This window comes from Schistocerca americana, chromosome X, assembly GCF_021461395.2.
Source record: "Schistocerca americana isolate TAMUIC-IGC-003095 chromosome X, iqSchAmer2.1, whole genome shotgun sequence".
In the NCBI taxonomy this organism is placed as follows: Eukaryota; Metazoa; Arthropoda; class Insecta; order Orthoptera; family Acrididae; genus Schistocerca; species Schistocerca americana.
This window is the reverse complement of record NC_060130.1, coordinates 178176838-178189366: the sequence shown is the minus strand read 5'-3', so window position 1 is coordinate 178189366 and position 12529 is coordinate 178176838. Positions and strand designations below refer to the sequence as shown.

General features: G+C 46.1%; 1 protein-coding gene across 2 annotated transcripts in view; it reads right to left on the bottom strand.

Moving 5' to 3' along the window:
* Nucleotides 1-12529, bottom strand: part of LOC124554714 (thioredoxin-like protein 1) — a 66588-nt gene that overhangs the window by 16904 nt on the left and 37155 nt on the right. The window lies entirely within an intron of this gene.

Here is a 12529-nt window from a genome sequence, read left to right as displayed (position 1 = left end):
GAGGGGCCAGTGCGGGGGAGAGGGGCCAGTGCGGGGGAGAGGGGCCAGTGCGGGGAAGAGGGGCCAGTGCGGGGGAAGAGGGGCCAGTGCGGGGGAAGAGGGGCCAGTGCGGGGGAAGAGGGGCCAGTGCGGGGGAAGAGGGGCCAGTGCGGGGGAAGAGGGGCCAGTGCGGGGAAGAGGGGCCAGTGCGGGGAAGAGGGGCCAGTGCGGGGAAGAGGGGCCAGTGCGGGGAAGAGGGGCCAGTGCGGGGAAGAGGGGCCAGTGCGGGGAAGAGGGGCCAGTGCGGGGAAGAGGGGCCAGTGCGGGGAAGAGGGGCCAGTGCGGGGAAGAGGGGCCAGTGCGGGGAAGAGGGGCCAGTGCGGGGAAGAGGGGCCAGTGCGGGGAAGAGGGGCCAGTGCGGGGAAGAGGGGCCAGTGCGGGGAAGAGGGGCCAGTGCGGGGAAGAGGGGCCAGTGCGGGGAAGAGGGGCCAGTGCGGGGAAGAGGGGCCAGTGCGGGGAAGAGGGGCCAGTGCGGGGAAGAGGGGGCAGTGCGGGGAAGAGGGGGCAGTGCGGGGAAGAGGGGGCAGTGCGGGGAAGAGGGGGCAGTGCGGGGAAGAGGGGGCAGTGCGGGGAAGAGGGGGCAGTGCGGGGAAGAGGGGGCAGTGCGGGGAAGAGGGGGCAGTGCGGGGAAGAGGGGGCAGTGCGGGGAAGAGGGGGCAGTGCGGGGAAGAGGGGGCAGTGCGGGGAAGAGGGGGCAGTGCGGGGAAGAGGGGGCAGTGCGGGGAAGAGGGGGCAGTGCGGGGAAGAGGGGGCAGTGCGGGGAAGAGGGGGCAGTGCGGGGAAGAGGGGGCAGTGCGGGGAAGAGGGGGCAGTGCGGGGAAGAGGGGGCAGTGCGGGGAAGAGGGGGCAGTGCGGGGAAGAGGGGGCAGTGCGGGGAAGAGGGGGCAGTGCGGGGAAGAGGGGGCAGTGCGGGGAAGAGGGGGCAGTGCGGGGAAGAGGGGGCAGTGCGGGGAAGAGGGGGCAGTGCGGGGAAGAGGGGGCAGTGCGGGGAAGAGGGGGCAGTGCGGGGAAGAGGGGGCAGTGCGGGGAAGAGGGGGCAGTGCGGGGAAGAGGGGGCAGTGCGGGGAAGAGGGGGCAGTGCGGGGAAGAGGGGGCAGTGCGGGGAAGAGGGGGCAGTGCGGGGAAGAGGGGGCAGTGCGGGGAAGAGGGGGCAGTGCGGGGAAGAGGGGGCAGTGCGGGGAAGAGGGGGCAGTGCGGGGAAGAGGGGGCAGTGCGGGGAAGAGGGGGCAGTGCGGGGAAGAGGGGGCAGTGCGGGGAAGAGGGGGCAGTGCGGGGAAGAGGGGGCAGTGCGGGGAAGAGGGGGCAGTGCGGGGAAGAGGGGGCAGTGCGGGGAAGAGGGGGCAGTGCGGGGAAGAGGGGGCAGTGCGGGGAAGAGGGGGCAGTGCGGGGAAGAGGGGGCAGTGCGGGGAAGAGGGGGCAGTGCGGGGAAGAGGGGGCAGTGCGGGGAAGAGGGGGCAGTGCGGGGAAGAGGGGGCAGTGCGGGGAAGAGGGGGCAGTGCGGGGAAGAGGGGGCAGTGCGGGGAAGAGGGGGCAGTGCGGGGAAGAGGGGGCAGTGCGGGGAAGAGGGGGCAGTGCGGGGAAGAGGGGGCAGTGCGGGGAAGAGGGGGCAGTGCGGGGAAGAGGGGGCAGTGCGGGGAAGAGGGGGGGCAGTGCGGGGAAGAGGGGGGGCAGTGCGGGGAAGAGGGGGGGCAGTGCGGGGAAGAGGGGGCAGTGCGGGGAAGAGGGGGCAGTGCGGGAAGAGGGGGCAGTGCGGGAAGAGGGGGCAGTGCGGGAAGAGGGGGCAGTGCGGGAAGAGAGCAGCGCAGGGAAAAAGCGATACAGGAAAAGAGCAGCGCAGGGAAAAAGCGATACAGGAAAAGAGCAGCGCAGGGAAAAAGCGATACAGGAAAAGAGCAGCGCAGGGAAAAAGCGATACAGGAAAAGAGCAGCGCAGGGAAAAAGCGATACAGGAAAAGAGCAGTGTAGGGAAAAAGCGATACAGGGAAAGAACCGTATAGGGAAAGAGCAGTACAAGAGAGAAGAGACCTGCCAGTAAACCAACGCAAATGAGCTTCAAGAGCTCATGGAGGCACGAGACATCTCCCCTAGAGAGGGGAAAAGGACAGGAGAGGAGACAAGCAGCGCTGAAAGAGAAGTGGTGCTGCGAGGGCTGGGGCCCCATGGTCACCAAGCTCGTACTCACCAAAGAGTGGTGAGCCCCCCTGGGGGGAGAATAGATGGTGAAATCTTAATAAATTGAGTGCTGGGCCACAAACCTTGTTTAAATTTAGGCATCTGTCTCTGTTTATTAGGTTTTTTGACATTTTTATTGCAACATACTAAATGACACTGTCCCAGAAACTTGCCGTTTGCACCACGATACTGGTCTCTTATTTTGTTTCACAATTATATTCAAGGCAGTGCTCGCAGACAACCTGATGTGCTTGTTTGCTTTAGTCTTGTCTATTGCTGATGTCCCTTGCATCTCTTCTTGCCTGTTCTGACAGTCTGCTCCACGTAAGACATGCCACATTAGTATGAAACATGATATATATATCTCTGGCATTCGGTGACCTAGATCGTCTTTGACATTACAAGAACATATTTTACTTCGGTTGTAGGGAATGAAATACACTGGATGCCATGTTTCCATAGGAGTCTACCAATCTTTCCAGATACTGGTATAGTGTAAAATAGAGCAAAGATTTTTGGCTTCTCTTCCTCGGTCTTTCTCAAATATGCTTCATTTTGATTGCATCGCCCATTCAATTTGATTTTGAAGTGAAGGCAGTAGAATGCCCCAAGTTGAAACAAACGTGTTTCTGTTGGTACATGGACATGTTTGTGACGTGGTGACAAGGAGTGGAAAAGCTTGAGTCTCTATACATTTAAACTATATCTATATTCATATAAAATCCATGCTGGAATGTTTAAAAAAGCAGCCAACTACCTTTCCTTGACGTGTTACTCTAAGAACACTCGGAATTACAACACCTACATGTACCAAAGGAATTGGTACTCAGATCATCGAAATGAGATGGCAATAGGCAGCTTGCACACTGGCGATTTGACTGTGTGACCCGCTCCTACACCATTGGTCACTGCGAATGGTCACAGTGATTAAGCCGTGTTCAATCGTTTCATGCATGGTGATGTAGCACCACTGACTTCCTAGTAAAGTGCGAGGATAAACTGTTGCCGCCTTGCGTGGTTGTGCTCACCGGACTGAAACCTGTATAGGGATTTTCAGTAATACGACCTTGTTTTGCTGCCAGGCCACCCTGAAAGCTGCAAATTTATCAATCCATCATTTCGGTTCCTTATTGAGTGATTTAAAGTCTTCCATATTTATTTTGGTTTCGTTCAAAGCTGATGATGATTTCATATAATTGTGTTCCTGGTTACAACTTAGCCTGTCTATTGTACTCTTTGAACTGCACTGTAAGTACGTTGCTCTTATTCTGCTAGATTTTTGCTTGCGAGCAGGGCTATTGTGGCCTTGTGGGGGTGAGTTTGTGAGCTTCGTTGGTTCTATGAAAGAGAGAACTGCCCTTACAGCACCACCACCACTGCTACTCTTCTTGTAGGTACATGTTTTGGCAGTTTCAGTTGGTAAATTCTGTAATAAGGAATCCTTCCCACCACCTTTTTTAATGATGTTTTAGCCACTGAAGCTGATGACAAAGTTTGACAGTTTCTGAACCACATATACTGTTTTGATTTTCAAATAAGCAATTTTCCTTGTGACTTAATTTCTGAATTTTCTTTTTATCCGGAAAACCTTTACAGGTAGAGCACCAAATATTAAAATTTGCCTCTGTTGTTCCTACAGAATACAGGAGCCGAACAAGGGTTTCCATCTACATGTGCAGCTTGGCCACATTTTCCACATATTGCACTTCCATTACCTATTGTGATGGTGTGTCCATGGCTTTTAAACAGCAGATTGTGTTAAGGACATGTAGCATCACATTTAGGCTGATATATACTCAAGAATAGTTGGAGAGCTTAAGGTCACAACAAATTAAGCTATAATTTCTAGTTGGCTGCTTGATCACTTCATTACATTTTTGACTTGTAAATGTCTTCCACTCCTATTATATTTCTAAACTGAGGAGCCAAAACATTATGACCACCTGCTTAATGTGTATATATGCAGACTGAAGCCACGAATGAAAATTTGTACCAAGGCCAGAATTTGAACCTGGGTCTCCTGTTCCCTAGGCAGCTGCACTAACCACTATGCCATCCTGACATAGAGGCTTTGCACAACTGCACAGACTACCCTAGCAACCTCCCTCCTCAACCCAAATTCCCATTCACGCCCCAGTCCACTTGGTAAACTCGAACAGCAACAATATTGGAATAGCCCCTCAGCATTGAATGAAATGAGGGATCCTGCCTGAAACATAGAGATAGGTGTTTTAATCAAATGAAATTATATGGCTCCGAAGACCTTTTCAAATCTCAAAAATACAGTAGATGTTTGAGACTTGGAAAGGTACCTGGAACTGTATAGTTTCATTGGCTTCAGGTGTGTTGGTCCACTTTTAGAATTCAATAGAGCAGCCATTTCGATGTGGCATAGATTCAACTAGTCCTTGGCAGTTTACCACAGATGTGTGGCACCGGATGTCTATGTGCAGGCCACATAATAACTGCAAATTATGGGCTGGTGGGCACAGAGCTGGTGCCTGATAGATGTGTACCATTGGGTTCAGAGTGGCAAAGGCATCAATGTGAGTTCACTATCGAGCTGTTCAAAACACTGTATCATGATTCTGGCCTTAAAACACTGATAGTTATCCTGCTGAGTAATATTACAATAGGTACTTGGGCCAATGAAACCCTTACCAGGATTGAAGAGAGAGATTAAAATAGCTTCCTACCATGATGTGGTAACTTGTGGTCCTCATATTAAGTTAAAATGGTCAAGTAGGATTTCCTTTGCATTTTGGTGAAGTGCCATAACACACAATCACAGATTTTGCCATGACTTGTTGATATGTCATGTACAACATTGCTGAATCCAGCTCTCACATAGAGAAGTGGGATTTATAAGCTTCAGTGCTTTTGGAACTGATATCCGAACTGTGCCTCTCGGTAATTGCTTGGAGGCGACAGGAAGCTGAATTCTGGGCGGCAGTGATTCATGCAAAGTGCTTGATATTATGGTCTGGACAAGGTCTCATCTGGTCAGGAGACTCATTTCTCATTATAGCAGTAACAGGGCAGTTCCTAACTCATCTTGAAATCACCCTCCATTTGTTACAAAAGTTTAACTGAACTGGTGTTTTAACTTTTCTTGCTCACCTTTATATAACAGCATTTTGCCCTCACTACCCAAAAGGCTGAAAGGTTCTCAGCAGGTGGTGCCTGTCCTTGATCACACAGTGGCATTCTTCATTCAAGTGGTGAACGGATTACCTTCTAATACATGCTAAAGACTTTTGGCATGGGTACATCTGCAGAAATGTGGATCATGTTGGTAATGTCTTTACATTCAAACACAGTCAGCTGTACAGTATCTACTTTGCCTTGCTGAGCACCCATTGAGACAGATTGCTTTTGGTCACTGTTCATACTGGAAGATGAATCCACATCGAGGACTGGTCACTGGAGTGCAAGTTATCAACCACCTCATGTTGAGCATAATATCCGACAGCTGGAGCGCATATCAAGAGACATGTCAATGGTGACATTAGGGCACTCTCAATGGCTCTAGCCCTGGAAGAAGTAGTTGCTGAGCACCATGGCACAGTGTGTGTGTGTGTGTGTGTGTGTGTGTGTGTGTGTGTGTGTGTGTGCGTGTGTGTGTCTCAATTCCATAATAGGAGGAACTGCTTAATGAGTACAACTCCGCATGAGGGCAAATATAGCAAACGTATTGTTAATATGTGATGCTCATGCATTTATAGGACTGGTGACAAGAAGGAGGTGTGAAGAGTGGTACATATTGTTTACAAAAATAGCCGCTACTCCACTAGCTCTCTCTCCACTAAGGTGGTTATTGTGGGGATTGTCATCAAATAGTTCTGGAGTGTAATAAAATTTAAGTACATTCATACACCTACACACATTGGCCTTCCACTTGCTACAATTCATAGTTCATCCACATGTTGCACAAGAGAAATCTTTTCTGTCTTTCATCCTGTTGTTCCTCCATGGTGGGGAGTTTCATCAGACGGAAGTGGGGGTGTTCTTGAGGGACTTGCTGGTTCCCTCAAGCTGACAGTGACATCTGTACTATTGTACGAATGGTCACCACTATCTGATCTATCAGACAGGGACAAGGTTGCACGGTGTGATAGTTTTGTACCACATCTTTTTCGCTTGTTGTTTGCGTTCCATTGCGTGGATTTAGGGGATGCTGCTAAGGCTGTTTTAGCAGAAACATACAGTCTTCTTGCTTTTCTTTTTCACTACTTGCCTTGAATGCATATTTTTGCTCTCAAGAATAGGTATTGGTACCATTATTGTTTCAGCATATAATTGCTGGTTTAGTCAGCGGAGCAGGTTTGCAGCTACATTCACAGGGACAATAGATCAGATGTCAAGGCCTTGGTGCTAACATTAGGCAGCTTCATTGCTGATGCAAATGAAATTGTGAAAGTAACCAGCTGCATGGCCTTAAATGTGTTCCTCACTTAAGTACAAGGTGCCTTGTATAACCGTTGTTTCCTGGATTTTCTTTGTTTTTATGAAGACTTGACATTCTTTGTTCCCAACTGCATGGTGCTGAAAGAAACTAACACACAGGCCAGAGCAAAGAATAGAACATGCGATTTGTAGGCAGCTGAACTGCATCTCCAACACAGCCTGTTCTTCACATAAGATGGCAGTGTGACTTAAGTGTTGAACTTCAGTAGCTACATACAACCTAATTTTACGATTGGTAAAACTGCTGCAAAGTGCACTGACAACTTTTGCACAGTGTAAACCAGAGTGAATCTGCTTTCTTTTCAAGGTTACTGATTACTCTCTTCATTATGTGCTTTACTTTCAGTGACATTTGGATTCCCATTCCTGTTACAGTTCTTTGGTATCAATATTAATGATGTCCCCAGAACATTACTACAACTTTACTGTAATTTAGCACAGTGTGAAGCTCACTGTTTGTATCACACTCACCAAGCAATTTGCAATTTGGTAGTTTGGTATTTGGGTAGATGGACTGTCTCTGCAAGGAGTGTAACTTTACACAGCCTCTTGACGGATTTAAGTATCCTTCAAAGTCCCTGTTACACTGCGTACATCGAGGGATACATTTTTCAAAAGTGCTGTGTATGTGCATAATTACAATAAATATGCTGTTATTTACTGCAGGATGTGGCCTGTTACTGACAGTGCTTCCTCTACCACTGATTGACTTCTCAGGTGCGCAAGCCTCAGAAGGTCTCTTTGTTAGTTGGGTGGTACACAGCCCAATCAACACTGATATAGCTGTGAGTGTTCATGGTGCTTGTAGGATCCACTGGTGTCCCATTCTGTTGACCTGTAAAGATCCACCCAGAGTGAGATCCACTATACAACTAGCATGCAGAAGATTCTTCAAAGGTTCCCCACCAACTACTTTTTGCCTCAACAGCCACAGGCATGAAGCACAACTTGAGGTTTTAAGGTTCATACCAGATTGGCAACCCAAGATACCTGTGACAGACATTGTTCCACCACCACATGGCCACAAAAGCATGCACAAAGATTCAGGTTATAGTGTATTGGTAAACTGAAGAGCACACAGGAGAGTCGAGGCTCTTTCTACTATGCTATGTCCCAAAGAGGGCCCACAAAGTTTCAAAAAATTATACCGCCACTACAACAGCATGCCTTTTAATGAGTGATGATGCACTGTGCTGCAATGTTCAGGCAGTGCTTATTTTTCGCTAAATGTTTAACACTATACAAAATATAAAACATGGGATATTCTGAAATCACAACATTACAGAATAAACTACACTGGTGTCCAGATTCAGCAACAAATGGAAATTTTACAAGGTTGTGTGTATTTTGCCACAAAAAGTATAAACAGGTGATAGTAAAGTAGAAACAATGTAAAGAATACAGAATGTAAACAACTGCAATATGCATAACGGTAGACAAAAATGTTCTTTGTTTTTTCCAACTTAACTGATTTGCACACGCATTCCAACAACTAGTTAATGTGCTCAGTATGGGGTGTGACCATATCTAGCAGCAATACAGGCCTGACAATGAGAGGGCATGCTGTGAATGATATTATTCTCACGTTGAGGCAATAACACTCATTCTTCCGGGAGAGCTTTTCGCACGTCTTAGAGAGTGGTTGGTGGATGCTGCAGCCGGTCTCCTTAGTGCACTCCCTGGACATACTTTATGTGATTCAAATGGAAAGAGTGAGCAGGCCAGGCCATGCATGCAATATCTTCCATTTCCAAGAAAACATCAACCATTCTTGGTCTATGAGGTCAACCATTATCATCCATCAATACAAAGTCTGGCCCGCATTGCCTCGCAACAACCGCATAGGAGGACCCAAGATCTCATCACGATACCTGACAACAGTTAAACCTTGCCGATCCACCCACACGATTTCATGTGGTCAATCAACATAATCCCTACCAACAACATTCCTCTTGGATATCTGTCTCTTTCCATAATGTTTGGGTCCCGAAATCATGTCCCATGTTCCCTCCAGGTGCAAATGCATCGAGAATCACTCTCCAGACAAAGTCGGGATTCATCTGCGAAAGAAACATTGGCCCACTGTTAGACTGCCCACGTCACATGTTGATGACTACACTCCAAACGTTCCCTCCCGTGAAGACACATCAGAGCTACACATACAGTAGGTCCCCAACAATAAATGCCACTCTGCCAAAGCCTTCTGTACTCTGCCTTGATACAACACATCCAGTGAATGCTGTGACATCAGATGCCAGGTGTCACACAGTACTAAGGCGGTACTGTTGTGCCATTATATCCAAATAATCGCCCTCTGTTTTTGATATCACACATGGTCGGCGCTGCCCTGGCCTTTAGGATACTGTTTCGTCTCTATAAATTGTTGCCACATCCGAGAAACAACAGAACAATTCACATTAAGCCATTGGGCCTCATCAGTATGCGACTTTCCTGCTTCCATTCTTCTTATGGCTCTCCATCACAGATAGTCTGGTAGGCACCTTCTCTGTGCCATACTGCACCATCGGATTTGGGACTACCTGGAAAACACTACGCCGTTTGATAGGTGACACGACATCATTGTTGACGTCGTCGTCCACTGACTGCAATGCCTGTATGATTATATGGTCAATTAAACACAAGACAGGGAAATAGTGGTTCGTCCCTTTAATTTGACACACCAGTGTACATTATCTTGAGAAAAAATATTAAAAGACTAGACAGGATTTACGTATCTACTACTAATATAGACCATAATACCTGTCAATCTGAAAGCATAATAAAATTCTGGTTTTCTTTAATTTTCTTATTTGTATCAAGCATTTACATCACCACTACACTATATCAGCCCTCTGTACCAGATTTTTTTTTTTTTTTTTTGTTTGCTTTCAAGTTACTTCCACACTTCACAAAAAATTTTGGGCACATCTTTCTGCGAAGGCAAATAAAGCCTTTGTTTCACAACAAGTAGTGCATAGTGTTATGTTGGCAGTTGTTTTTGATTTATATAAAAGTCCTCCACTGTATATCTAATTACTGATTTGTCAAAGCTTCTATAAAAACTGGTTTCCTGCAACATCCTCAGCATTCTTCCTTGGCAATTCCACAAAACTATGTAGTTTACTTTGGCGTTCTTTTCTGATATGGCCTATTGTGGCTAGGTTGTGTATAGGCCGCTTGGTACTTGCAATATGTGATGTATCAAGGAAGCTTGACACATTACTTGTATGTAATGTATCTTGTAAAATTGTAATTTAAATCTGCAGTCCAGCCAATGAAGGAAAATTATGGGAAAAAATTCATAATTTCTCAAATTTTTGTACAATGGTAGGGGGAATGAAACAAATAGCCTGACTGATGGAGCACGAGTGCATGGTCTAAAAGTTTCCACGATGCACAGAATGGAAAACTTCAGATTATTAAAAATAATGTTTAAATGGCATAAAATTAATGTACATTGTTAAACTAGCTGACTAACCCAGCATTTTCCAAGTATTAGTTTTGCCAATTTTCTATTAGTAATGAAAACAAAAAATGGATTGAGCTTGTAATGAAGTATCGAAAAATTTCATTTCCACATGTTTCTGAAAACACCTTCGAAATTACGAAACAGTCATACAAAGAAATATGCATAATATACAAATGTATACAGTATCTATATTAAGAAACATGATCCCAGACAGTTTTTGTATGATGGGCACAGCTGCTTTACGTGTCTACAATGCAATTTTGTAAATGTCTCTATGGCAACACCTGTTCATAGCTCTATAGACAGCTACTGTCTTCACCTACAGCTGTTCGCATTTGGTGGTTGAAAACTGTCAAAAGTGCTGCCAGGTGTCAGATATTTCATTAATTTGACTTTACTGTACAAATGTCTTAGTAATAAAGAACAAATGTATTAAAACTTCAGGCACGATGTGTCAAGTTTCCATGCACCTTATTGTTTGTGACGCCATATGAAGGTTGCCCAGAAAGTAACACACCACACTTTTTCCTCAGCCGAAAACAGTGTTACGGATGCAAAACGATACGTATGTATTATCTGAAGTCTCTTGATTGAGCTTGCCAAGTTTCCATCACTTCTGACACATAGCGTAGCTGCAGGACAGTTTCAAAATGGCGTCTGTAGGTGATTTACATTATAAGCAATGTGCCGTCATTGAATTTCTCACTGCAGACAAAGAAACTGTGGGGAATATTCACAAAAAAAGCTAGTGCAAAGTCTATGGAGCATCTGCTGTTGACAAAAGTACAGTTAGTGGCTGGACGTGGAGGGTGAGGTTATCGGAAGATGGTTCGGCGGAGCTCCACTATTTGCAGTGGTCGGGGAGACCATCCGTGGCTGTCACACCTGACTTTTTGCAGCAAGCTGATGATGTCATTCACTTGGACAGACATAATGGCTCGGCATCTGGTGCTACATCTGTCAATCAGCAAAGGAAATGTGGATGCAATTATCCTCATTCTTGGATATTCAAAAGTGTGTGCAAGGTGAGTCCCGCAGTGTCTAACGGTGGATCACAAATCACACAAAAAAAAAAAAAAAAAAAAAAAAAAACAACATTTGTCTTGATCTGTTGCAACATTTTGAAGTTGAGGGGGGGAGGCCTTCTTGTCCCGGATTGTGACAGTTGATGAAACCTGGGTTCACCATCTTCAGCCCGAAACAAAATGACTGTCTATGGAATGGTGCCATTCCCTCTCCTCACAGAAGAAAAAATTCAAAGCAACTGCTTCCACCAGTAAAGTCATGAGCACCGTGTTCTGGGACTGTGAAGTTGTTACTCTCATTGATATGATGCCAAGAGGCAGTACCATAATTCAGCAGCATATGTCAACACATTAACAAAACTAGACACACGCTCCTGGCGACTTTGGCGCCACAGCAACCCAGGAGATGTTTTGCTCCAACATTATAACGCTCGGCCCCACAGAAGTCTGAGGACTGCTGAACACATTGCGAAACAAGGTTAGACAGTGTTACCCATCCACCTTACAGTCCTGACCTACCCCCCTAGGACTTCCATTTGTTAGGGCCCTTAAAGGATGCCATTTGTGAAAAACATTTTGAGGACAATGAGGAGGTGATTCACACAGTGAAGCACTGGCTCTGCCACCAGGACAAGGACTGGTACTGACAGGGCACACATGCCCTTGTTTCGCACTGGAGGAAGGTCATAGAACAGGATGGAGATTACGGGGAAAATCGGGTGTGTAGATAAAACACCATTCTTTCATGTGTGTAATTCTCATTATGTTCGATAAAGATTTGTTGAAGAAAAAAATGCAGTGCATTACTTTCTGGGCAACCTCTGTATCTCTTGAACTGTGAGGCATACACTTATGCATACAGTGGCAAATGTGGATACTATCTGTGAAATATGTTGTAAATAGAGTTAGTTGTGAAGGAGTAATAATTTAAATATCAAGGACGGTGTGGCAATTTTCATGCCTCTCAGTGTTTATGTCATATCTCCTGAGTTATATTAGGTCAGTGGTTCTTACCCCCACGGCGATTGACGTCTGACAGTCACTGCAAACTGACCAAGCCTATTACAATTAAGGTACATCAGAAATTTCTTGTTAGCAAATATTTCATCTAAACAGTTGTCAACTACATATCAACAGTGCACAACTGATACTTAAAAAAGTCTGAGGCCCACAGGTAATAATGGCTAATGATGACTAGCACTCCAAATTTAGTTTTGTAACCAACCTCAAAAATACATCAAATATAAGCAAAAGCAGTAAACATAATAACATTAATTCCTGAACTGGGACATAAGAATTTGCCAAGTCAAAATCAAGGGTCTATATGCAGTTCATGAAGAGTTTTATGGTTTTTGGT